At 46.2% G+C, this 27243-nt stretch overlaps 1 protein-coding gene and 1 non-coding gene across 2 annotated transcripts in view; both read left to right on the top strand.

The window, feature by feature from the left end:
- SIAH3 (siah E3 ubiquitin protein ligase family member 3) overlaps positions 1–27243 on the top strand; it is a 71331-nt gene that overhangs the window by 18613 nt on the left and 25475 nt on the right. The gene's annotated exons all lie outside the window — the stretch shown is intronic.
- Positions 6099–6170, top strand: TRNAC-ACA (transfer RNA cysteine (anticodon ACA)). Its single transcript has one exon. It is a non-coding gene; the product is annotated as a tRNA-Cys (tRNA).

Raw genomic sequence — 27243 nt, 5'->3', positions numbered from 1 at the left:
CCTCTTGAGGCCCAAGTGCTACATCTGTTTGTGGTAATTAAAGAAATGCCAATTGGACCCTTCTCGGTGCGCCTGCCAAAGCCAGTGCTAGATACCTGAGGCCCTCCAAGAACCCACAAGAAATGAGAGTACAAAGGGGCGCTCCCAGGCACTCACCAGGGCTCCTGAAAATGCTCGGCCGAGGAGGTTTCCTCAGAGCTGAGAAGCTGTGCCAGTGGTCGGGCTCCATGCCCATGGGGTCTTGCGCGAGTCACTTAACCTTGGCGTTGCCATCTGGCAGGTGAGAGGTGACACTTGCCCAGTGCCTCCCTGCTGGGCGACCCTGGTGTGCAGAGACGGCTCTGTACCGCTGACCTCATCCACACATGGCCTCTTTTCCAAGGGGTTTGAGACAGTTTAAGCCAAATGGTGGCATGAACAGGTGAATAAGACAGAAGTAAAATGGAGGATGTGAATAGTTAACCGTACAAGCTTAACCCATTTATCGTGAGTGACGGAAATTTAGTAGAAAAGTGAAATTCTACCGATGTGTCTTAAGCACCTCTCAGTGTACTAGAAAGATCGTGGCCTTTGGAGTCAGATATGGCTTCAAATTTAGTTCCAATATTCATACCTAAGTGACTCTAGGCAAGTGACTATTAGAAGACAAACAATGTGAAGCTGGTGGAGGATTAAATGTGTCGAAACCACACAAAAGCACCTAGATCAGTGCCCAACACATAGGAGTATCCTCTTGGAGGTTGATTTCTTTTGCCTTCTTCCCTTCCTCTTTTCATGTTTTTCTATGTATTTAACATGGAAATAGTTCATATTTGAATAATAGGTTAGAGGGAACTCTCTAGGATTGAGAAAGAGCTTGAGATTATGAAAGGGAGAGACTTGTCCTGCAGGGAAGGCAGAAATTTTCAAGATGGGAATGACTCAGCTAACTTATCCAAAGTCAACGGATGAGTCCTTCACATTCTCTGTGTCTCCATTTTGTTATCTGGGTATGGAATTATTATGATGGGTTCTCTGACACCTGAGAGCTCCCAAGGGTTTGTGGGCACAGAACAGGGAATGCTGGGAGGATGTTTTTTGCACGTTGAAGCGAAAAGACCCCAGGCAGAGCCACTATTAGGAGGGCAAGGGGCACAGCTCCACACAGACACGAAGCTTTGCAACATCAGGATGCCTGGGTAGTCCAGGGGGCACTAGAATCTGCTGTTCCTCTGTTCCTGAAGCAGGCATTGGTACAGCAGTGTGTCTGTGTGTGTGTGTGTGTGCGTGTGCTTAGTCATGTCTGGCTCTTTGTGACCCCACAGACTGTAGCCCACCAGGCTCCTCTGTCCACGGGATTTTCCAGGCAAGAATACTGGAGTGGGTTGCCATGCCCTTCTCCAGGGGATCTTCCCGACCCAGTGATCAAACCTGCATCTCTTGCATCTCCTGCATTGGCTGGCGGATTCTTTACCACTGTAGCAACTGGGAAGACCCTTGGAATAGCAGCTGTCTGCACATTTTCTACTAAACAATTAAAAAGGAAAGATGACAAATGCAATTTATTCTTGCTCTCTGAGGTCATGTGGGTATATGTGGGCAGGCAAAGAGACAACCAGCAAAATTCCAGGCAACTGGCTGGTATCAGGGACACACAGCAGCAGGGAGCAGCCCACACCACCTCTCCCCAGGGAGAATCAAACCTGCCTCCCCCACCTCACTGATATACAATGGAATATTACTCAGCCATACAAAGGAATGAAATTGGGTTAGTTGTAGAGATATGGATGGACCTAGAGTCTGTCATACAGGGTGAAGTAAGTCAGGAAAAGAAAAAGAAATACCGTGTATTAACGCATATATGTGGAATCTAGAAAAAAAGGGTATAGATGAACCTATTTGCAGGGCGAGAATAGAGATGTAAATGCAGAAAAGAGACATGTGGACGTGGCAGGGAAGGGGAGGGTGGGATGGAGTGGGAGGGTATCACTGACATATATACATACCGCGGGTAAGACAGCTAGTGGGAGCCTGCGATACAGCACAGGGAGCGCAGCGCAGTGCTCTGTGAGGACCCAGATGGGTGGGGCAGGGAGGTCCCCGAGGGAGGGGATGTCTGTACACATATAACCGATGCACTTCGTTGTACAGCAGGAACTAATACAACTTTGTATTACACTCCAATTGAAAAAAAAAAGACCATAAGTTTAGGGTTGGTTTGTTGGTGCATTCAAATGCAACCAGTGGGCCTTGTGGTTTAGGCTGTCTGTCTTTATATTCTGTCTAAAGAGGACAAAAGAACATTAAAAATCTCCTTTAGATGTTAAAGGAAAATTCCTTTTTGTTTTTAAATGCACACTTAATAGCTATTTACTATGAGCCAGGCATGCTGTTCTAATGACAAATATTAACTCACTTAACCTGCAAAATTTCCCTGTGAAATACAGTGATAACCATCACTGCTTAACAGATGAGGAATGAGGCAGGGAGAGGGTAAGCAGTGTGCCCACAGTCACGCAGCAGTGAGGGGTGGAGCCAAGAGCATGACCTCAGGACCCGGCCCCAGGGCTGCCCCAGTGTCTCCCATCACGCCACCCTCCAGAAGACCTAAGTGTGGGTCTGTGCACAGGAAGGTAAACAGGCCTCTCCCAGTCCAGGGTGGGCTGAGCTCCCTGATGGTCCCGTTATAGCTCTGTCTGTCCTACTGGACAGGGGAATCCCACAGACCCTATCAGACTCCCAGGTTGACTCCAAGTGGCCCAGCTTTAGAAGGGAAGCTTCCTCAGAAAAGAATCTGAGAACCCAAGCAGACAGTCCCCACGAGCTCGAGGACACTGTCTACTGGCCATGGGCCCTGAGTTCCCACTAACCTGAGAGCACAGCCCTGTAACCTGAGACCTCAGAGGTAGACCACCTCTCCCCCTTGATTTTCTGTTACCTCTCAGATGGGCCCAGACTCAGGCACAGGCCTAGGGCCTGAGGGGCTTCCTCTTGCATCTGAGCAAGTGAAGGGAGCCGCACAGATACCGGTAAACAGGTCTACGTGATTGCCAGACCTTCGTAACTGGACAGCCTTCCCTTTCCCCTGATAGAGATAAATGTTGATAACTCAATGATGATGAAAACATTGTAAAGTGCCAAGCACAGCATGTTTAGTTACAAAAGCCAGGAATAATTGCTTCTGCCTTGCTGCTAAGAAAACCAGTTGTTGAGTCCAGGATAATTCTAGTAAGAAATTGGCATTCAGGGATTAATTGTTTAGGATGTAATGACCACTACAACCCAAACTAATGAGAACAGAAGGCAGTTTCCAATTTGAATCTCAGAAATGAAATAGGCCTTGCCAGGCTGGCTGGTGCAGAAAAAGAGAATGGAAGGGCCTTTTTTTTTTAAACCTCACTACTGATTGGGCGAAAAATCAGAAAGCATTTTGCGAGAACAGCTTCTGAGAAGACTAGCCAAAAGTCTGTGTGGATGCCTCAGGAAAACTCTTGATTGATTATTAAAAGCCTGGCTGAGCTCCTTCCTGAAGCCCTGAGCAGGTTGAGGGCAGCAAGGCAGGGGAGAGTCACCACCGTGTGGGGGAAGAAGGAGCGGGCGCCTGGCCTGGAGACAGGCCATCCCTGGTGCTTCAGCTTGACCTTCAGCGGGTCTCTTTTTTCTCAATCTGTCCCTTCCTGCAAATCTTGGGATGGACTGCAGTACTCACCCCGCCAAACTCAATGGCTTAGGTGAGGAGCAAACAAGAAAATACCTGGCACAGGGTTTTTTGATCTTTAAATCACAATGTGGGTGGACAGTATTATTGGGATGAATTAGCCCCGTCCTCATCCTTTTATTTGTCTGCTTAGCTCTCTTTGTTTTAAACAGGACTCAAGGCAACCTACCTATCTTGTCCTAATTTCTTGCAGAGCTATAAGCACCCTGTAGAATCATGGTCATGGCAGGCAATGTTCAGTTCCAGAAAAGACCCAGGATGGTTTGCTGGACCCACTGGACAAGAGCCTGAGGGCCCTGGTGGGAGTGGAACCCTTGGCAGGTCTTCAGAGCCTCGAACGCACTCCCTACTCCCTCCTTCATCTCTAGCTCATGATTCATCATCCACAGCACTTAAGTCTGTCTGAAATAATTTGAAGTATTTATTTTTTTATGTATCTATGGTATCCATACCTTCTTGTTAGAATGTAAACCCCTTGAGAGCAGAGACTTTTTCTGCCTTGTCCACTGCTGTTGTGCTATGCTTAGTCCCTCAGTCATGTCCAACTCTTTGCGACCCCATGGACTGTAGCCTGCCAGGCTCCTCTGTCCATGAGGATTCTCCAGGCAAGAATACTAGAGTGGGTTGTCATGCCCTCCTCCAAGGGATTGTCCCAACCCAGGGATAGAACCCAGGTATCCTGCATTGCAAGTAGATTCTTTGCTGTCTGAGCCACCAGGGAAGCCCGAGAATACTGGAGTGGGTAGCCGATCCCTTCTCCAGGGGTTCTTCCCAACCCAGGAATTGAACTGGGGTCTCCTGCATTGCAGGCAGATTCTTTACCAGCTGAGCCACCAGGGAAGCCCTTGTCCACAGTGCCTGCTATCGATATCCATTTCAGGGACTTCCCTGGTGGTCCAGTGGCTAAAAACCCAACTATTCAGAGTGAATTTGAGAAGGACAAGAACTGTCTCTTGATTGAGACAAATGGCCTTAATTTTGTAGAACCACCCTGGGACTAGACAAAAGGGCATTTTAAGCTCTGAGTTCTGCAGCTTCCACCTTGCCCTCCCCAGGCTGTGTCCAGACCTGTGGGGGTGAGGGAGTTGCAGTCCCAAATGAACACTCCTCCCTGAAGCTCATATCTTCCCTTCCAGGCCTCTCTCTGGACGTCCAGAGCTGGTCTCTCACAGACTGTCTTTCCAAAGATGCCCCATGCCACCAGCATGCTTGAGGGTAGGCCGGGCGGCCCGATCAAGGCTTCCTTTTTGTGGACAGAACTTAGGTGGACCGGCTGGGTGGCCACATACATACATCAGATATGGGATAGAGCCAGAAATAGGAAAAGAGCTGGCAGGCTGCCCAGCCTAGTCACAGCTGACACTCTACTGCCACGTTTCAGAATTCCAAGGAGTCTGGGTGCTCTAAATTCAAGCCTGGTGTTATGAAAAGTTTTACTTATTAAGATGGGGGAGGGGAGTACTCTAACAGGCTTAGCTGTAACTCTGAAACATCTAGTCAAATGACTGGGACTTCCCTGGTGGTGCAGTGGTTAAGAATCCACCTTGAAATGCAGGGGATTCGGGTTTGATCCCTGGTTGGAGAACTAGATGTCACATGCTGCAGGGCAACTAAGCCTGCACGCTGAAACTACCGAGCCCAAGCTGCAACTAAGCCCCAACACAGCCGAAAACGAAAGGTCTGGGGGCCTCTCCTTGACCCTTGCCCAGGGTCTCCCTGATGTCAAGGGTAGGCCTGTGCCTCAGCAAGACAGGAAGGAAGTCCTTACCACCGGGATATGGGCATCATGAAGTGCGGGGCTCTGACTTGGATACAGAAGCCTCTAGAAATACAAGGTACTTTTTTACTCTGGGGATTTTACATATAACTGAATACATGTGACCCTGAGTCAGGAAGATCCCCTGGAGAAGAGAATGGCAACCCACTCCAATATTCTTGCCTGGAGAATCCCATGGACAGAGGAATCTGGAGGGCTACAGTCCATAGGGTCGCAGAGTCAGACACGATTGAAGTGGCTTAGCACGAACACATATGATAACATATGGATTTTATTAGCAGGGGTAAGAGAGAGAAGCACCTCTTGTCTTCTCTGAGGACCAAATGCAGGCAAAGTAACCAGCAAGACTGTTTTGCCTCCAACTAATTTATGTCAGAGGAGGAATTACTGGGAGCAGTGGGGGTGAGGGGTATTGACAGAAGCTTCCAGAATGCTGGAAGTGTTCCACATCTTGATTAGAGTGGCGGTTACTGGGTCCTGCACATATTAACATTCCCCAAGCTTCACACTTGAGATGAATGTACTTCACACAGGAGCAGTTGGGGAGTCAGGCAGCCTGGGGCTAGCCGGCTCCATGCCCTCCGGCAATTTACTTATCCTCTTAAATCTGAGTTTAATGGGGCTTCCCTGGTGGCTTAGATGGTAAAGCGTCTGCCTACAATGCAGGAGACCCAGGTTCAATCCCTGGGTCGGGAAGATCCCCTGGAGAAGGAAATGGTAACCCACTCCAGTATTCTTGCCTGGAAAATCCCATGGATGGAAGAGCCTGGTAGGCTACAGTCTACGGGGTCGCAAAGAGTCAGACACGACTGAGCAACTTTTCTTTCTTTCCCTGGTAGTCCAGAGGTTAAGACTGTATGCCCCCACTGCAGGGGGCATGGGTTCGATCCCTGGTTGGGGAACTAAGATCCTGCTTGTTATGCAGCCAAAAAGAGGAAAAGAAAATGTGTTGACTAAAAATCAAAATAAGGCATATCAACTTTCAAAAACTTAAATGGGAAAAGTAACACATACAAAAACAAAAACCTTAATTCACTCACTGCGTAGTGGGTAAGGTCAACTCCTTACCTCACGACGCTGCGGGGGAGGGCGGAGGTGCGCCTCAAGAGTGCTTCATCGCTGGTGGTTATCAAATTATATCAACTCCATTAACTGCTTGTGCATCAGCTATGTCAGCTGGTGCTTATTAAAATGCTTAAAACTTTAAACAGATTTGTTGAAGGTATATTTTTTCTAAATGCAACAAAATGTGTTATCTCTGTCCAAAACTCTCCTTCGTCTAACTAGTCTGTCAATACCACTCATTTTCACTGACTGATTTCTTGGAAACCACGCTTGCGGCTAGGTGCCGACTCTTCTGCCTGGCAAGCAGGTTGCCCCTTGGTCATCAGGCATCTGGGACACGACTGGAATTCAATCCTCAGGGAAACTAGAGCCCGCTATGGAAACGGGATTATTGACAAAGACCTTCATTGCTCTTGCGGTGGAATTCACCCCGGCCCGAAAGAGGCCTGGTCCTGGCCACATTTCATTCCTTGTGGTAATGTCTCAGCTCTGATCTAATTCCACTCGGAAGCTCAGAGGAGGTAGAGAGGAGATTCTGACTGTTTTATATTAGGTCAGCCAAGCGAGGACAGCAGTTGGAGTCACACAAAATATCAACTACGCCTTCTTTGTTGTGTGTGTGTGTGTGTGTGTGTGTGTGTGTGTGCTCAGTCACTAAGTCGTGTCCGACTCTGTGATCCCACAGACGGTAGCCCGCCAGGCTCCTCTGTCCCTGGAATTCCCCAAGCAAGAATACTGGAGTGGGTTGACATTTCCCTCTTCAGGGTATCTTCCCAACCCAGAGACTGAACCCACGTCTCCTCCATTGGCATGTGGGTTCTTTACCACTGAGCCACCGGAGAAGCCACTTCTTTGTAATACTGCTGTTAAATTCTGCTCTTCTCTAAATTCAACTTCTAAAGGAGAAGTAGGCTTCTCCTAGAGTCCTAGAAGCTTCCAGAACAGCACCTACACATCATCAAAACCTTACCAGGTGATGCCAAGGACAAGGGACCATCCCAGGTGCCATGGAGGAAATAAAGAGGGTCTCAACCCTCAAAGAGCTTACCTGGCATTAAACTCCTAAATGACGAACCCGGAAAGTGAACTTCAGCATTGGAGACGGACACGGGTGCAATCAACCCCAGTAGGAACTACAACCCCAGTAGTTCCTCAGGCAGACGAGGAACTAGAACGGGGCACTCGAGCAGGCCAGGCATGGTGGAGCTGCTCCACTAATGTCTCATAAAGTCCACCAACAACCAGGCAAAGGAGTGAGGATTATTCTCATTGTACAGATGAGGAAAATGAGGCTCAGAGAGCTAAGACATGGCCCAAAGTCGAAGACTGTAAGCGGAGGCAGGACTGGTTACATCACGTTCGAGACACAGATCTAAGTCAAAATCTAGAACCCTATGTTAAAAAATTAAGAATTTCTATTTTTTACATTTTATTATTGGAGTGTAGTTGCTTTACCATGTTCTGTTAGTTTCTGCTGTACAACAAAGTGAATCAGCTCTAGGTGTACATACAGTCCCTCTCTCCTGTGCCTCCCTCCCACACAAGCAACAAAGATTCATAAGAGGGGGAATTATTGCCATTATCTTGCAATAAATTTTAATCAAGTATAATCTGTAAATAAAAAAAATACTGGAGCACTATGCGCTACACCTGAAACCAATATTATATTGTAAATAAACCATACTTTAAAAATAAATATTAATAGAATAAAAAAAATTTAATTTAAGAATTCACAGTAGTGACAGTAGTGCATTAAATCAAGGCCGAGACCATTTTAAGTGCAGAGCCCTGTGTACCTGGACATTTCTGATGCCCATGAAGCCAGCCTTGAGTGAAGGGGTGGCAAAGAACTGTGGAAGGAAAGAGGGCTTTATCACGGTTGGGAAGACTGATAAAACAAAAAGTTGTATTTACAGAGGTGGCAATGAGTTGGAAGGGGAATATCACTTTGGTTTCATGTAGTCAGACCCGAGAGCACCCTACTGGTGCTTTTTAACCAGAGCAAGATGTAGCCAGGAGCTTAGGTATCTCCTGAAGCCAACGGGACTTGGGTATCTGTCCCAGGAGCAAGCTGCCAGTTCTTGGCTTCATCCTCTGCTGTCTAGTACTTTCCCCAATCCCTCTGAGAATTCCATGACCTTCTGGATCAGCTCCAGGCCTGGACTAGACATGTCTGTATAGTTCCCTACCCATTAACAAATAACAGAATAATTAAACATCAGTAAGTAGCCTGACTGGTTTGATCATCTTGCAGTCCAGGGGACTCTCAAACCAGTCAATTGTAAAGGCAATCAGTCCTGAATATTCATTGGAAGGACTGATGCTGAAGCTGAAGCTCTAGTACTTTGGCCACCTGATGCGAAGAACTGACTCATTGGAAAAACCCTGATGCTGGGTAAGATTGAAGGCAGGAGGAGAAGCGGGGTGACAGAGGATGAGATGGTTGGATGGCATCACTGACTCGATGGACATGAGTTTGAGCAGGCTCCGGGAGTTGGTGATGGACAGGGAAGCCTGGTGTGCTGCAGCCCATGGGGTCACAAACAGTCAGACACGACTGAGCGACTGAACTGAACTGAAGTAGCTTGAAGAAATATAGGTCTATTTTTCTCACAAAACAAAGCCTAAGAGTAGGTAGTTTGCAGGATTAGTTTTGGTTCTCAAATGTCAGTTTTGGTCTCTCTGTGATTCTCTTGCCCTTTGTCTCAGGGTATCGCCTCATAGTTGCAATATGCTTGCTGTAGCTCCAGCCATCTTGACTTCACTCAAGACAAATAGAAGAAGGGGTAACAGTGCACCCAGAAGGGAAAGCGAAAGCTTTCTCAGAATGCCCCCCTCCAAACAGCGGCCCTTGAATTTCATTGACCAGAGCTGGTCACACAGCCGCCCAGAACGGCCAGGGCATGGAGACAAGAACAGTACTTGGCTCCGAGCTGTAAATGGCCATTCAGCTGCCATGAATTGCTATTAACCATGAAGAAAACAAACTAGTATTATGTCTTAAGGCTGCTGGTTACTCCATGGACAAATCTAGTGCCCGGAGTTCATCCCAGTCCACATGTATGTCTCCCAGAAACAGTTTGAGGGAACCTTGAGACTATGGTTGGCCTGGGTATCAATCTGGGGGCGTCCGTTACCCCAGGACTGTGGGCAGCTAGACAGACTTTGAAGCCCAGGCATGGCCTGTGGCCCTGTGTCCCCTCACCTCTTCCCTTTAGGGCACTTACAACTCACACAGTGGACTGAGGTCTTTCTGAGGATGCCTCTCCCCTCCTGTGGGACAGTAAACTCCTGGAAGGCAAATCCATTGTTCCGATTTGAGCAAGTGTATTTAAGGATGTCAATGGCTAAGAACTCTGATTTTGGTACAGTCCACTAATGGCTAATAAAGGCTGCAACACAGACAGGAGGAGAGTGATAAGAGAAAGCATAGAGTTCCTGTAATAACATAACTTGGAGAGCCAAGGAGGGCTTGCAGAGAAGGCGGTTGATTGAGCCATCCATCCATCCATCCATTAAAATATTTATTTAACACATAGAATGTACCAAGCATTGTCCTAGGCTCTGGGGACATATTAATGAATAAGATAAACAGGTTCTTGATCTCACGGGGCTGATCTCAGTCTAGTCCAGGGAGGAAGAAAAATAAAATTCAAGTAAATAAACAAATGTATTAACTTGAGCAGCAAGGAGATCAAACCAGTCCATCCTAGAGGAAATCAACCCTGAATACTCATTGGAAGGACTGATGCTGAAGCTGAAGCTCCAATACTTTAGCCACCTGATTTGGAGAGTTGACTCATTGGAAAAGACCTTGATGCTGCGAAAGATTAAGGGCAAGAACAGAAGTGGGTGACAGAGGATAAGATGGTAGGATGGCATCATCAACTCAGTGAACATGAGTCTGAACAAACTCCAGGAGAGATGAAGAACAGGGAAGCCTGGTGTGCCGCAGTCCATGGGGTCACAGAGTCAGACACGACTTAGAGATTGAACAACAACAATGAACTGAGTCACCCCTTCTTTAAACAAATAGCTGCTGCTGCTGCTGCTAAGTCGCTTCAGTCATGTCCGACTCTTAGCAACCCCATGGACTGTAGCCCACCAGGCTCCTCCATCCATGGGATTTTCCAGGCAAGAGTACTGGAGTCGGGTGCCATTGCCTTTTCTGAAACAAATAGCATGTGTGTTCAAATTTAAATGAAGAGCAAGTTTCCAGAACCAGCTCTGCAAGGCTTGGGGGAAAACATCTTTGGGGGAAAGACTGAGATGAAACCAAGCAAGAAAGCTTCAGGGCTGGGGTGTTGGGAGCCTGAGCGAGGAAGGCAGGGACCCCTGAGTGTCCTGGGTCTTGTCTGCGTGCGTGGGGAGCCTCTGGAGGAAAGCTGGGTCTTAGAGGATGAGTCCAGAAGTGAGGAGGGAGCAGCGGGGAGGGCCATCCTATGAACAAACCAGGATAATGACAAAGCCCAGAGGCTGTGTGTGGCTGGGGCAGGTGTGACCTGGGGGAAGAAGAAGGTTCTCCAATAACTGTCTCTGGGTGGGGGGCCAGGAGTGGAAAGAGATGTCTTCAACTCAGGAAAGAGAATGCTGGCAGAAGGCCCTATAGAAGCATCAAAAATATCCAGAAAAGAAATGTCGAGGATACACACTTGGGAAGGGGCTGGGTGGTGGGAAACTCAGTCTACCTGGGAAATAAGTAGGATCTTCAGATGCTCTGCAGGGTCTACCTGGTACTTCACCTGTGACAGGTGTGCATTGATGGTAGTGGAACGAATGGACAGGTGATGAGAGGCTGAGAAGCTCCAGAAAGCAGCGACAGGGAAAGTCATTGCCCCAACAGAAAGGGCTGCCTCCTAAGTCACTTACTGTTCACCAAGATGTTTCATAAAAGACACTGACTTTTTCTTTTCCCCCTACCATTACCTTCCCAGGTGATGCTAGTGATAAAGAACCTGCCTGACAATGCAGGAGACATCAGAGACTAGGGTTCGATACCTGGGTTGGGAAGATCCCCTGGAAGAGGGCGTGGTAACCCACTCCAGTAGTCTTGCCTGGAGAATCCCATGGACAGAGGAGCCTGGTGGGCTACAGTCCATAGGGTTGCACAGAGTCGGACATAACTGAAGTGATTTAGCACGCACACACCATAACCTTCAGTAGGAAAGTGAACTGGGAGAAGCGAGTAAGCTAGAGCACTAATTTACAAAGGTGTGAAAAGGTCAGTTCAGATTTAGCACTAAGCACATCACTGTGACTTGGCTGGGAGCGAGGCTACGGGCTTTGGTGAAATCAGTTCCCCTTCCTGTGTTTAATGATGAGCAGTGTGATGTGAGGCTCTGTTATGGAGGCTGCAATCCCTTCTCTGCCTTTCTCCATCATCTTCCTTCCCATTTATTAATGTGATGCTCCTAGAGTTGAGATAATGATTTAAAAGCTCTAATTTTGTTACATTCTGAAGCCTGTCTGCCATCAAGGCTGATTGTAATGAGATTTGGGAAGGAGCTGGGCTCTTAGCTGGGGTCAATTCATCTCTGGGAGAAAGTGCTACCATCAAAACGCCCAGGAATTATTAGCACTTAGACGACAGCAGAAGAGACCTATTAATGCGAGCTGCCTGGGGAGTCCTGAAGTGTGAGACGCAATTATATTTCTTATTTATTTCTCCTGGCTTCATCTTTAAGGGTGAAGAATAGATGGGTAGGCAAGATCTTGTGAAATCACTAAATATTTAGTGATGCTATCCTAGCGCCCAACCGGGTACCACATACTGGCACTCAAGGATGTGAGCACACCTGCATGGGCTAAGTCTCCCAGTTTCTCAGCCCAGCCCTACAGACACGAGAGGACAGCCTGTTTTCTATTTTTGTTTTTTTAAATTGAGGAATCTGAGGCTCAGAGAGAATAAGTCCTTTTCTCTAATAAGTGGTAGAGCAGGATTTAAAACTGGATTTTCCAGTTCCAGTGTACTATTTTTACAAATCCACAACCCCACTTTCTTTACATTCCAGGCTCTGTGTGATGTAGTCCAGGGGTCCAGAGAGATTTTATCAAGTGGTTTCCAACGCTGCCTGCATGGTAGACTCAGCTAGCAACCTTTAAAAGAAGGGGGGAAACATGCCCAAACCTGGGCACCACCCCCAGAGATTCTGCTTTAATTAGATGACATCAGGCCCAGAACCTTTGACGATATAGAGATGAGAGAGAAGGAAGGTGTGGGAAAGACAATGCATGGCGTGGGGCCATGGTCACTGTTGATCTTTTTATTAATAACAATGCTTTAGTGACTGCAAGAAGGGCCAGGTGCCTTGCCTGCTCCTGGGTCTTATCACACTCAATCCCACTGACAACCCTCGGGGGCGGAGAACATAATTGACGTGTTCAGGGAACTTAATATGGCACAGTGAGATGAATTAAGGGCTTGGAACTAATAGGAATTGACTTCAAAACCAAGTTCTGCCGGTTTCTATTTGTGTGATTTTGAACAAGTCACTTAAACCTCTTTAAGTCAAATTTGCCTGGTTCGTAAAACGGGATGTAAAAATTGCCCTAAGTTACAGCGAGCGGAGATGAAACGGAACAAAACATGTCTTTGAACTTTGTAGGGTCTTCTATGTAGGCCGGCAAAACAACATCCTGATGACATTTCAGAGGGATAGACTGAGGCTCAGAGCAAGAAGCGAGGCACCCAAGATGACAGGTGGGGCGGACACACTCCTGATACAAACCAGTGTCACACATCCCTCTCCCCTCGCCACTGTGGGTTGATGGGATTAAACCACCAGACGAACATTTTCATGGTATCTGCTTGTGCTGAAGGCATGTGCATCTGAGGACCTCTTGTCTTAAGGGCAGGGAAGGATAATGTGGGTGGAGCGGAGTAGGAAAAGCTTCCTGGTGTCTTTGGATAGTAAAAGTTGTAGTTCAGTTGCTAAGTCATGTCTGACTCTCTGTGATCCCATGGACTGCAGCACGCCAGGCTTCCTTGTCCTTCACTATCTCCCGGAGTTTGCTCAAATTCATGTTCACTGAGTTGGTGATGCCATCCAACCATGTCATCCTCTGTTGCCCCCTTCTCCTCCCTCCTTCAGTCTTTCCCAGCATCAGGGTCTTTTCCCGTGAGCCAGTTCTTCGCATCAGGTGGCCAAAGTTTTGGAGCTTCAACTTCAGCATCAGTCCTTCCAATGAATATTCAGGGTTGATTCCCTTTAGGATGGACTGGTTGGATCTCCTTGCAGTCCAAGGGACTCTCAAGAGTCTTCTCCAGCACCACAATTTGAAAACATCTTCACTCAGCCTTCCTTATGGTCCAACTCTCACATCTGTACATGACTATTGGAAAAACCACCTTTGTTGGCAAAGTGATGTCTCTGCTTTTGAATATGTTATCTAGGTTTGTCATAGCTTTTCTTCCAAGGAGCAAGCATCTTTTAATTTCATGGACAGTAAAAGACTGAGGCTAAATTCTTGCCAGTGCTTGAGGGGAATCACAGAACAGACCAAGCTCTCTAGAGCTGAGAGTTAACATTCAGGTAATTGGAGTATTTTAAAGCTGAAGGCATATCAGCCGTAGGTTTCACAAAAGAAAAAAAAAATTGGAAAAACTCCAGAGGTAGAACACGAGACTTAAGGTTTCTAAAGTAGTGGCTATAAAAAGACTTACCTCAGAAACTAGGGCAGACTTGCCTTGCCTCTAGCGGTTCTGAGGATCAGCTAAAATAGTAGACCAGTGTTTTAAAAACTTGGAGGCAGCACTTGTTAGCACTGGCTGTCTATCAGAATCACCTAGGGAGCCTTCACAAGCCTCCAGAAGTGGGGGGGCCACCCCAGACTGATTAAGTCAGCAGGCGGGGGTGGGTGGGGCAGTAAAAGCTCCCCAGGCAAATCATCTGAGCAAAGAGAAACCGCCACTCAGAAGCTTCCTGCAAATATGAGTTGTGATTCTGTTATTATGCAAGTAGACCCAACACTATTACGGACTATGGTGCCCACCTTCAACTGAGGTTCAAAGAAGAGCTAATAGCTTGAAGCTACAGCAGCAGGGCTTCTTTGGTGGCTCAGTGGTAAAGAATCCACCCGCTGATGCAGGAGATGAGGGTTTAATCCCTGAGTCAGGAAGACCCCCTGGAAGAAGAAATGGCAGCCCAGTCCAGTATTCTTGCCTGGGGAATCCCATGGACAGAGGAGCCTGGTGGGCTACAGTCCATAGGGTCACAAAGAGTTGGACACAAGTCAGCGACTGAACATCAACAGCAGAAGGGACCAGTTAAACCAAAGGAGAAGCTGTCTGCCCTGAGGATTAAAAGAATCCCTCGGGCTTCTCGAGCATAGACGTCCACGAGGACCAGGTGACCTGCAGCCTCCATATGCTCTTTAATAAAGCAAATAAACAGAACTGCACGGAGGTAATATTTAAGCCTGGGATAGAGGCTATGGGGGCAGGAGGTGGAGAGCACAGTAGTTTTCAGACCAGCTCCTCTTGTTTCAGAGTAAGGATGAGTGTCCATCCCCCATGTCTGTGCATACCCCGCTCTCACACAACAAATATGTGTCAACTGTACTGAGGATACTGACTCTTCTAAAAATAACATTTTCCTGATTGTATGAAAAATACACGTTCATTTTCAAAATCTGGCAATAAAAATATTAAAAATTTAAATGGCCCATAACCTTACATCCCAGAGGCAATTCTTATAAATATTAATTAATAAATTTTGCTCCCCCCATTCTCTCTCTTTCTTTCTGTGTGCACACTTGATAATGAAAACTTTAGCTCACTTTTCCATGGCATTAATCACTCTTGAGTAATAATTCAGATTTAAAGCTTAGATCAGAAAAGATTCAAGTTCAAATGCAGTTTATTTAGTTATAAAACAAACCCATTTAACTCAGGGTGTTTCCATGTGATCTAATATGCTGCCTACTATACAGGCATGCCTCGTTTTAGTATGCTGCACAAATATTGTGTTGTTTACAAATGGAAGGTTTGAAGCTTTGTGGCAACCCTGAATTATCAGAGGATGGTTGGTACTTTTTAGGCAATAAATCATTTTTAAATTAAGGTATGTACATTGCTTTTTTAGATATAATGCTAATGCACACTTAATAGACTACAGTATAGTGTAAACTTTTATGTGCACTAGGAAATTTAAAACTGTGTGTGACTTGCTTTATTGCAATATTCTCTTTATCATGCCTGCCTGGAACTGAACTTGCAATCTCTCTGAGGTCTGCCTACACTTTGAAAAAGTAATGAGTGATTATGGGGTAATATATTTAAAAAATCTCTGGGCTTCCCAGGTGGTGTTATTGGCAAAGAACCCATCTGCCAATGCAGGAGACTTAAGAGACATGGGTTTGATCCCTGGGTTGGGAAGATCCCCCAGAGGAGGGCATGGCAACCCACTCCAGTAATCCTGCCTGGAGAATCCCAGGGACATAGGAGCCTGGTGGGCTACAGTCCATAGGGTTGTAAAGAGTCAGACATGACTGAAGCGACTTAGCACAAATACACATATTCCCCTCTAAGAAATTTACAACAGAGTTGAAAAACAAGTCCCCAAATCACATTCCGAAAAGACTGCAATTTTTCCGCCCATGGTTCCCCAACTACAGGAGCAGGATAATAGATCTGAGTCAAGACCTCAGTGTCTTCAGAAAGTAGTGAGTAGCTGGAAGGCTCTTAGGACTAACGCCGGGGAGCCTGGACTGGCAACTCCAGGACCCAGACTGCTCCAAGATGCCCTGGGTCCCACACGTCCCCTGTAGCTGGGGACAGATGCTCCAAGAGCAGAAGCAGGTAGTCCCAGCAAAGAGCACACAGGTATGATGCATTCCCTGTAACCACTGCTGATGGCCCCCATAAATCACTCTGCCCCCTCCCCAGGCCCTCAGCCCGGCATCCTGGAGGGTGGTGCTGAAAGATAAGAACCAGACATCAATCTAGCACGTGAAGAAGAACCTCCAGGCATCTCACAGGGCACATTTGTTCTGCTCTCTCTTCTACCCAGCTTGCTGAGCTGCAAATCCTCCCCTTCATTGCCTTTCTGCCCCACTTCATTGATTATGAACCGAATCATCACAAACAGGTATTTCCTGGGGGTCCTATCTAGGTGATGATAAAATTAAGAGGGCTATGGAGCCACTAAAATAAGGCATGCTTGTAATTTGCATCTTTGTGTCATTAATTAGAGGGCTTCCCTGGTGGCTCATGGTAGAGAATCCGCCTGCCAATGCAGAAGAAGCGAGTTTGATCCATGGGCCAGGAAAATCCCCTGGAGGAGGACAAGGCAACCCACTCCAGTATTCTTGCCTGGAGAATCCCCATGGACAGAGGAGCCTGGAGAGCTACAGTCCATGGGGTCACAAAGCGGTAGAATATGACTGAGCGACTGAACATGCATGCACGCATCTGTGTACAAGGCACAGAGGGGAACACACAGGAGGAGCAACAGAGCCTGGCTGGGAGAGTTTGGGGAGGAGAGGACTTTCCAGGAAGACAGGATATGTGGGGCAAAGGCCCAGGGGGCAGGGATGGGCTCCCCAGGAAACAGGATAGGCAGCAGCATGTTAGGAGAAAGCCCCACAGATGGCTATTCCCCAGTGAGGCTGCTCTAAGGACCCCAGGATCTGGGAAAGAAGGGGAAAGAGAAGCTTCAGGGAACTCAGAGACTCACAGAAGCGGCCCTGGTGGAGAGTCTGTTCTCCCCAGGTTACTCAGGGAAAGAGGTGAGAAGTAGGGAAGTGGCTACGCGGAAGGACTTGAGAATCACTAGGCACCATCGCCATTGAGCAGACCTGCCCCTAATATCTGTGGGCCTGGGGCAGGTGGAAGCCCACATCCCATACCTCTATGCTTTGAGGAGAGCAGCCCCATGAGCCTTCAGCATCTCGGTGAGGCGAGGCAAGCAAAGGTGAGGAGGTGCTCCGTGACTGCTCAGAGCAAGAGTAATCAGAGGGTACACCCCAGAGGGCTGCTGTCCTGGGGGTTTTGTTGACACTTACATCGGATGAATGCTGTTCCTGCAGGGCTTTTATGACTCAGCTGTTCTAATTTATAACAACACTTAAAAAAAATAGACGCATACACATAATTTCCCACTCCACATGTTAGTGGAAATACGGGGCTCCCTTCCTTCTGCTGGGATATGAACACTAGATAAGCCTCACTTCACTGTCTTTATGCCAGTCTTGTCTGGTCACCAGGATCCTGAGATAAAGAGGCTGGTGGAACCAGGGGCCGGCAGGTTGCAAGACCTCAGAGCACCCTTCCCGTGTCCTTTCTTTCCCCTGGAGCAGAGTGATGGGACGGTGCAGAATAGACACAAACCAGGGGGGGCTTCCCAGGTGGTGTAGTGGTAAAGAACCCGCCAGCCAGTGCAGGAGACATAAGAGACTCGGGTTCGATTCCTGGGTCGGGAAGTTCCAATGGAGAAAGGATAGGCTACCCACTCCAGTATTCTTGGGTTTCCCTGGTGGCTCAGATGGCAAAGAATCCGGCTGCAGTGCGGGAGACCTGGGTTTGATCCCTGGGTTGGGAAGATCCCCTGGAAGAGGGCATGGCAACCCACTCCAGTATTCTGGCCTGGAGAATCCCATGGACAGAAGAGCCTGGCGGGCTATGATCCGTGACTGAAGTGACCTAACATGCACAGACGGGGTTCCAACCACGGTCCTTGGTCTCAATGCAGGTCTAGCAGGAAGGTCTAGCCTGGGCTTCACTCCTGCCTCCAACCTCCTGTGTGAACCTGGGCGATGCAGCTACATTTCTCTGTGCCCCAGTTTCCTCATCTCTAGAACGGGGTTGATGATGATTCCTAACCTGTGGCTTTGTTGTGAGAATGAAATGAGAGGATGCATATGGCATGCTTCATGGGAGGCCTGGCTCCTGGAAAGAGTTCTCTTAAGTAGTACCTGTTTTCGTTCTTATTATGAAACTCCCTGAGCTGCCATGGCACCTTAACTGCTGATGTCAGCTATGTGACAGATGAAGACACTGATTCCCAGGAAGTTAATTGATTTGTCTAGACTCTAGAAACTCAGCGGGCTGGGGCAGGCATGGAATTCAGGGCTGTACTTTTTTTTCCTACCAAGCCCTCTGGGATCATACTGCGAGCACCTGTGATCAACAGAAAAAGCCAGAACACATGGTGTTTCCTGGTAGATAAGATGTAACACTTTCAAATGAACCTAAAGATAATGATATTTTATCATTATAAAAATACACCGCATATATTAATCAGGGTTCTCCAGAGAACAGAACCAATCAGTTTCGTTCAGTTGCTCAGTCATGTCTGACTCTTTGCAACCCCATGGACTGCAGCATAGGCTTCCCTGTCCATCACCAAACTCATCTCCATCAAGTCAGTGATGCCATCCACCCATCTCATCCTCTGTCGTCCCCTTCTCCTCCCTCCTTCAATCTTTCCCAGCACTGGGGTCTTTTTCAGCGAGTCAGTTCTTTGCATCCAGTGACCAAAGTACTGGAGTTTCAGCTTCAGCATCAGTCCTTCCAATGAACATTCAGGACTGATTTCCTTTAGGATTGACTGGTTGGATCTCCTTGAAGAATCAACAGGACCTACCTATCTATGTATCGATACATCTATACATATACGGGGGCTTCCCAGGTGGCACCAGTGGTAAAGAATCTGCCTGCCAATGCAGGAGATGTAAGAGACACAGGCTCGATGCCCGGGTCGGGAAGATCCCCTGGAGGAGGGGAAGGCAACTCATTCCAGTCTTCTTGCCTGGAGAGTCCCATGGACAGAGGAGCTTGGACTGTATGGGCTACAGTCCATAGGGCCACAAAGAGTAGGATACAACTGAGCAGCTTAGCACGCACGCATGCATACATATACATACACACACTTGTGCCCCCAATATGTGCCACAGAAAAGTATGGCAGTAATGCCGCAGGTTCCCGGAGATTCTATGTCAGGATAATGATCATTATAATCATGTAATATTAGCCACCCACTGCTCCAGAATGACTGTGAAGAGTAATGGGATGCGGTTAACAAAGTCCTTGAGGAATTCATCAGCAGGCACTGTTTTTAACCTCTTTCAGGTGAAAAAAAAAAAAAAAGGATGAACTAGGAATGGGACCATCACTCTGCCCTGTCCAGGTTGTGTAAAATGGGCTCGGGGGTTGTCCGTCCTCTTTTCTGGGGTGTTACTGTTATTCAGTTGCTCAGTCATGTCTGACTCTTCACAACCCCTTGGGCTGCAGCACGCCAGGCTTCCTGGTCCTCCACTATCTCCCAGAATTTGCTCAAACTCATGTCCATCGAATCAACGATCCTGGGGCATAGGTGAGGACAAAAAGAGATCCTGAAAGTGAACGTCCTGGGAAAACTAGCGAGCTTGGGACCCATCTCCAGCCTGGCCTGCACGATCAACCTCAGGTCACGCTTCTGCACTGAGCAGCTTGGGAGCCCATTGGCAGCTCCTCCTCAAAGTCCTTGGTCTGCTCGATGTGGCCCACTTGCTTCTTCTCATCTCCACCTGTGCTGGGAGCTGTGCTCTGGTTGACTCCAGGCTAAAAAGAGCGCACAGCATGAGCCTGGCTCCTGTTCTCTGAATGTGTCCCTGGCATCCATGCCCAGATGATCCATCTCTCCCAGGAGATCTAGCCCTTCCCAGGTGAGCTGTCCCTCTCCAAATGATCTCTCTCTCCCAAACTGACAGCTGAGGAATCTCTGAAAGTCCAGACAGAGCCTTCCCATAGGATCCCAATGCAGAGCCATCCTCACAGCAGGACCAGCTTAGACCTTCCCTGGTTCCCCAGAGACAGAGCACCTTCCATTTGCATGATCTTCCCCTAAACGACCTCCGAGTCCTACGTAAGTAGAGGCTGATGGACATGAGAAACGGAAGTTAAACCAAGAACAGCAAGCTCGAGGATAGGATGGCCCAGGGAACCCTTGGAAGGAGAAATTGGAGCAGGTGACAACAGAAGCAGTTATTTCCTGTCTGCAAGGAACGTCAGGACAGGGAGTATGCCAGGACCACAGTTTCATAGCCCTAAGACTCTGATAGTGGTTTCCTGAAATTAAGAAAAGTCACCCATAGGAGGTGTCATTTAGAAGGCTCTAAAAATACTTCCAGAACATCTATTTGTCCTATAAACAAAGCACAATTACAGAGTTTTCAAAATCTAGTTAGGCTGAAAACATTAATTTCTCTCCTGTTCATTGCCTCCCTCCTGGCCAGAGTACCCCCTACCACCACCCTTCACCCCCTCCAATTAGTCCTGCCTTTAAGTTCCAAAAACCTTCACCACAAGCACCATCGCTATCATCATCACCACTACCAATACTGACTAGCAACTCTTCTGTCCCAGATAATGTGCTATGGTACAGGACTTTCTCTTTTTCTTAAAATCACCCTATGACAGAATTCTCTTACTGTCTTGGTTTTACATAGGAAGCTCAGAGAGGTTAAGTAACTTTCCCTAGGTTGCACAGCAAATGAACAGCTAAACCAGGACTCAAATCCGTGTCTCCAAAATTCATGCTTTTAACTTCCTTCCCTATTTTACTGCCCCTAAGCATAATAGAATAGTTCCTCACTGTATTCCTGCAAAAGCCAAGCAGAAAGATACGGACAAGTGAGCTGCTGGTTTTCTTTCTTTCTGACTCTGTGCCTGGTTTCCAGAGAGTCTGTTCTAGGCTCTTTCAGGCTGTACATGCAGACCCTCACCTAAAGACAATGAACCAGGGAGCCCAGGGAAGTTTGTAAAGTTTGTTGCTTCACATCTCCAGAGATGCCTGTAAGTGATTCAGTAGTGACAACTCACAGTCAAATTTTAGCAGAAGAATCTGTTCAAAATAATCATTTTGGAAGAGCATCAACTCTAGATTTCTATCATCCACATGAATAGAGCAGCACATAGTTCTCTAAATGTTGGCCTCCGACTCTGAGCCTAGAAGTGAGAAATTGACAGGTTCCATGCAAACGCTGGGCTAAAATTCCAGTCCTTCATGGGTTTCAGTACTTTTCTATTTTCTGAGAGCGATTTACTCTGATTCCAGGACACATCAATACCCCGTGTCTGAGCCCCCAAATACCAGCCACTGGAAGCAGAGTTTGAAAAATGCCTCCTGGATTTTAAGTATCCAGAGTGGTTTGCAGCAGCAGTACATCAGCCCGACAACACGTGCAAGAGCCAAGATATATGTGCAATTCTGGTGCAAACCATTCCTCACCCATGCCCTGAGTGGAAGCAGTCTCCTCTCCTGTGCAAAACAGAAGTGCATCCACCCATTCAGCTAGCTAGCCTCGGCAGAGCATCCCTAATGGACATGGGACACGGCTGAAGCTGGTGGTCTCTTTCTTTCGTTGAAAGGAGGGTGTTGAGTTGAGCAACCGGAGGGGCTGGCATCTCTACCAGCTATTCTTGTAGAGCCTGGTCTCCTGGGAGGTCTAGAACGCTGGCTGTGGGCCACTGTGATGCAAGCTGATGGCTTCTTAGTCACCCTTGTGAATTGCGCCTTCAGTCGTCACCCCAGGACTTTGCAGTGGTTTAGGAACTTTGGGCTATGGGTCAGAACTGGCTCCAACAGGGGGCTCACAGCTAAGTGACTGCCCTGGACCTAGCTGCTGAAAGGAGTTCTAAATGGATGCGGGTTTGTTTTTTTTTTTTCCTGTTTATGTTTTGTTTCATTTCTCTCCCTCTTTTTCTCTGTCTCCTTCTTTCCCTGCGACATACATTTTTTAAAAAATAGCATTTATTTTTCTAATGACAAAACCAGCACATGCTCTGTAAGGATGCTTATAAAATATAGAAAACCACCAAGAGAAAAAAAATTGCCTATAGTCAATCCCACCCAGTGATCACCACAATTCTATTATTTGTGCTTCCAGTAAAATATTAATGCAACATGTTTGACTGTATTTTTACAAGAAGAGCATTAAAAAAGCATTATCCATATATGGTCTTACCTTGCTTTTTAAAAAATTAATATATTTTAAACATTTTACAAGGTCAGTATGAAGGTAGGACTCTTTCAGGGAAGCCCCTTGGGCACTTTTAAGTCCAGTGTCTCCCAACTTGAGTCTCACCCAGGGTAGAGGAACATGGCCCAAAAGGACTGATGCTCTTGGCTGAGACTTTCCTTGCAGTCTTGAAGCAGCTGAACTGCCCACAATCAGGAGTCATGCCTGGCAAAACCCCTGAGAGACATGGCTCTCCGTCTCTACTGGGCACATCTGATTTATCTAGGGCATTTGTTAGAACATTCAGAGATGTTCATTCCACTGATCTGCAGGCACAAAAAAAACATGTCCAGTACTTGTAATGATTTCCAAACCATAGTCTATAAATTTCCAGGGCAGCCTTAAGTGTGGAATGGAAATTATGGAGTCCATTTAAAGGTCTCGGTTCTATAGAGCCCCCAGCATCCCCAATTCCCTCCACCCTCACTCCCGACAACTCAGCCAATTACTTTAAGGCAGCAGCTGCTGAAAGTTCAAGGGTTATATGAGGCAGCCTCGGGATTTATGTCCGCTTCAGGACTCACTGACCCTCATCGACTTCTCTTATGTATCAGGACCGAGAGTAGACCATCAATATTGTTCCAACGGGGTTGGAAGCCAGCTCATCCCCCGTATGGGGACATGCCACTGAAGGCAGAAACTCAGGGCACTGCAGCCTCAGAAGCTTCTTAATCAACTAAGACCTTTGAGATGAGAAATAGGTCCAAATTGTAAACATGTTCATAATTTGAGAAGTGTAAGAAATACAACATTCTTTTCTCTATAACTGAATTTACATCTTGGCTTCCCATTCCACCAAGAGTGGAAACAATCTTAGCCAAGTTGAAGATTCCCCACTTTTGCCCAGAGTTTTGTCCACATTTTGAGGGGCCTAAGAAATGGTGTCCTTTTTTTTCTTTTTTTTTTTTTTTTTGACCACATAGAATGGCTTGTAACATCTTAGATCCCTGACCAGGGATTGAACCGTGCCCCCTGCAGGGGCTTCTAACCACTGGACTGCCATGGAATTCCCTGACATGATGTTCTGATCAAAGTTTAGCAATCAGCTCTCTGGGGTAAAAAGTATATATACACACATATACATAAGTTTACTATAAACTTTACTGATATAAACTACCTGTGACCAGTCTAAAAAAATAGTAAAATACACAATATTCTTAATCTTAAATTCCATATAGCCACACAGAATGCCTTCATAGGTTTTGCTGGACTCTTATACCCATAGCCAACTTATAGTTACAATTTGAGCATCACTTGACAAGACCAGGTCATCATGAGACATCGCCACTGAGCTGATGAATGTGTGTGATTTCCCTGTGAGTGTTGGTCGAGAGTTTCTTTCATGTTAACAAGATAAAAGTGAACCAGCAAAGGTACATGTCAGAGTATCACTCACACTTCAGTGTGTGAATGACCCCTTGGCTTAATCAGATAACAATTTTAGAACACACTAAAAGAGTGTTTCCTCAATTTTTTGCACTATTTAACACAAACGAACAGCTCTATACCCAATGCATTTTTAAATGTAATTTGCCTTATTAACATTTTCTTGGGAAAGAAAGGATGGGACAAACTGAGAGAGTGGCATTAACATATATACAGTATCATGTATAAAATAGCCAGCTAGTGGAAAGCTGCTGTACAGCACAGGGAGCTCAGCTTGGTGCCTTGTGATGACCCAGGGGGATGGGAGGGAAGCCCAAGAGAGAGGGGCTATATGGATACACAGAGCTGATTTATGTTATTGTATAGCAGGAACTAACACCACGCTGTAAAGCAATTAGATTAATTTAAAAAGAAAAACATGTTCTCCATTATTTTCTTCAATCTCCTCTAGACAATCAAAAAATTTGAAAAACCGAAACAGAGAATCAAACCCTGATTTCCAGTACTTGAGAATTTCCTAAATACACCTACCACGTGTGCTGATTTGTCTACACACGCTGTCTTCTCCAGGTCCATAGCTCTCCGCTCACTCCTGTGCCTCTATGGATGAACGTAGATGCAGAGTCTAAAACTCAGGGGATTTCCCTGGTGGTCCAGTGGTTAAGAATCCACCTGCCAATGCAGGGGCCATGGGTTTGATTCCTGGTGAGGGAACTAAGATCCCACATGCCTCAGTGCAACTAAGCCTGCCCTTCATAACGCGACAGTCTGTGTGCCACCAACGAAGAGCCCACGTGCCACCAGATAAATAAATAACTCATTAGAAGAGTTGGGAGATCCTTATCTCTAAAGACACACAATGGTAACTTTCCGCTCAACTAAATCCACTAAAGCAATCCATATGTGTTTGGGTCATGTGGTTATTGTACGTTTAACGCTCTGAGGAGCAGCCAGAATGTTTTCTGGCTGTACCATTCTACATTTCCACCCACAGTGTATGAGGATTCCAGTTTCTCCACATCCTCAGCAATTCTTGTTACCTTTTTTGTTTGTTTTTTAATTTTAGCCATCTTAGGGGGTGTGAAGAGGTATCTCATTGTGGTTTAGAACTGTATTTCCCTAAAAGCTCATGACATTGAACATCTTTTTACTTGCTTGTTGGCTATATAACTTCTTTTGAGAAATTCATCTTCAAAAGAAAGTGAAAGTGAAACATGTTAAGTTGTACCTGACTCTTTGCCACCCTATACATTCCATTGAATTCTCCAGGCCAGAATACTGGAGTGGGTAGCCTTTATCTTTTCCAGGGGATCTTCCCAGGGATTGAACCCAACTCTTCCACATGGCAGGCGGATTCTTTACCAGCTGAGCCACAAGGGAAGCCCTTCAAAGCCTTAACCCATTTCTTAGTTGGGTTACTTGTCTTCTTGTTACATTGTAAGAGTTCCTTATATATTCTGGATATAAGCCCCTTATTGGATATATGATTTGTAGATAGTGTCTCTCATTTTTTTTGCTTTATCAAATATCTTTACAACATCAAGGAATATAGTTACATGATTCCTTTTGATCTACTTATATGGTAAATCATATTAATGGCTTTCTAATATTGCCATCAGTTTTGCATCCCTGGTATGAACCCTTCTTAGCCAAGGGTTATTATTCTTTCAATATGCTGCTGCCATACTCGAGTTGTATCATTTTATTACAATTTTACATCAGTGTTCATAAGTGAGATTAGTCTAAGCTCTCTTTTTATGTTGTCTTAATTAAATTTTATAATTAGTATTTTGGTGGGCTTTTTTAAAAAAATCAGATTTCTTTTTGGACTGCTTAACCATTTAGATATGCTGAGGATCATCTGTTTGGTACAGATTTGGCAGCAGTCGTGTGTGGAGCCGTCTGGGCCTGGGGGTTATATCTTTGGAGGCTGTGAGAGAGGAACAGCAGCTTCCTCTACTGCTTTTCAGATTTGCCATCTCTGAGGTTCACTTGTGTGAACTCATCTCTTCCAGGGAACGTACACATACATCGCTCAGTCGTGTCCGACTCTCTGTGACTCCCGTGGACTATAGCCCTCCAGGCTCCTCTGTCCATGGGATTTCCCAGGCAGAAATACTGGAGTGGGTTGCCATTTCCTCCTCCAGGGGATCTTCCTGACTCAGGGATCGAACCTGAATCTCCTGCTTGGCAGGCAGATTCTTAACCACAAGCCACCTGGAACTCCCCTATATTTGCATAGGCTGAAGTAATTTTATAATTTTTACAAATTTCCTGAGTTTATTCTCATTTCATATTTGTACACGGTCCTTAGTAATGACTCAAGGTGTTCCTGGGAGAAAGGAGAGCCCTCTGTGTGTCTCACCTTTGGACTCTAGCCCTGGTGGATCAATTTGAATGTGAAACAAGAAGTTAGACCCTGCTCGCTCAATCCAGGGTCTCCACACAGGACACGATCCGTGTCCCATCAAGTCAAGAGCCGTTTTCCTCTCATTCTTGGGAATGTTCTTCTCATTTCCCCTCATTCCCTGTGAACAATTCCCTGAACAAACACATGGCAATCAAGACTTAGGAAGTATTAATAACGTATTCCTAAATTTGAAAAAGATCTGTAAGTGGTTAAGAGTATTGCACCAATTTTATTTGCCTGGTTTTGATCACTGCAAGATGGTTGTATGAGTTGTTAGCAATAGATGAAGCTGCATTCATGTACATGGGAAATCTCTGAAATTTTTTTGCAACTTGGTTCTCTACATCTAGAGAAATGGTACTGATAAATCTAGCGGAGAATGGACTTGGGGACGTGGCAGAGGAAGGTGAAGTTCGGTGAATTGAGAAAGTGGCATTGACATATACACACTACCATGTGTGAAAATGATAACCAGTGGGAAGCTGCTATGCGGCACAGGGAGCTCAGCTCAGTGTTCCGTGATGACCTGTGCAGTGGGATGGCAGGAGGGGAGGGGTTCAGGAGGGAAGGGATATATATATATATAAATTATGACTGATACACTGTTGTATGGCAGAAACCAACACAAAATAATAAAGCAATTTTCCACCAATTAAAAAATAAAAATTTTTAAAAATGAGTTTAAAAGAAAAAAATGCACCATCTGGGAAGCCCACAAAAAATATTTTTAAAAAATAAAATGAGTTCAAAAGAAAAACTATAAAAAAATAATACCTGATATTGTACATAAAACTTAAATGTATGACATCACAGCCTTAGAGTATATGCTTTGGAAAAGGAGTCTTTGTATTTTAGAGATAGATTTGTTTTAATTCATATATACTTATAACAACATTAATATAGTAATAT

This window comes from Bos javanicus, chromosome 12 (genome assembly GCF_032452875.1).
Source record: "Bos javanicus breed banteng chromosome 12, ARS-OSU_banteng_1.0, whole genome shotgun sequence".
In the NCBI taxonomy this organism is placed as follows: Eukaryota; Metazoa; Chordata; class Mammalia; order Artiodactyla; family Bovidae; genus Bos; species Bos javanicus.
The sequence above is the reverse complement of the archived record's forward strand: the minus strand, read 5'-3'. Positions and strand labels throughout refer to the sequence as shown.